Below are 614 nucleotides of genomic sequence, written 5' to 3'. Positions count from 1 at the left end.
GGGTGAGGGTCCCTCTGTGTCGGGGTCACGGCGGGCGCTGGGGGAGGGCGAGGGTGCACACGGATAGGGAGGTGTGAGGGTGCGCGTGTGCACACGCGTGTCGGGCTGTGTGTGTGTGTATGTGCCCCGGTGCAGATGCCCGGTCCCTGTGCCTGACCCCGGTGCCAGCCCCCGGTGCAAATGCCCGGTCCCCGGTGCCCATGCCCGGTCCCTGTGCCCGCCTCCGGTGCGTGTGCCCAGTCCCCGGTGCCAGCTCCCGGGTGGAGATTCCCGGTGCCAGCCCCCGGTGCAGATGCCCGGTCCCTGTGGTTGCCCCCGGTGCAAATGCCCGGTGCAAATGGCCGGTGCCCGGTGCCAGCCCCTGGTGCAGATTCCCGGTGCCCTGTGCCAGCCCCCGGTGCAGATGCCCGGTCCCTGTGGTTGCCCCCGGTGCCCGGTGCCAGCCCCCGGTGCAGATTCCCGGTGCCAGCCCCCGGGTGCAGATCCCCGCTCCCCGTGCCGGCGCGTGTTCCCGGTGCGGGTGCCCGGTCCCCGGCGCGTGTCCCCGGGTGCGGGTGCCCGCGCGGCCGTGCGCGCCGCCGCCGGTGCCGGTGGCTGCCTGGCGCTGGCGGGAG

The sequence above is a fragment of the Calidris pugnax genome, unplaced genomic scaffold (assembly GCF_001431845.1).
Source record: "Calidris pugnax isolate Ruff unplaced genomic scaffold, ASM143184v1 scaffold7, whole genome shotgun sequence".
NCBI lineage: Eukaryota > Metazoa > Chordata > Aves > Charadriiformes > Scolopacidae > Calidris > Calidris pugnax.
This window is presented reverse-complemented; position numbering follows the sequence as displayed.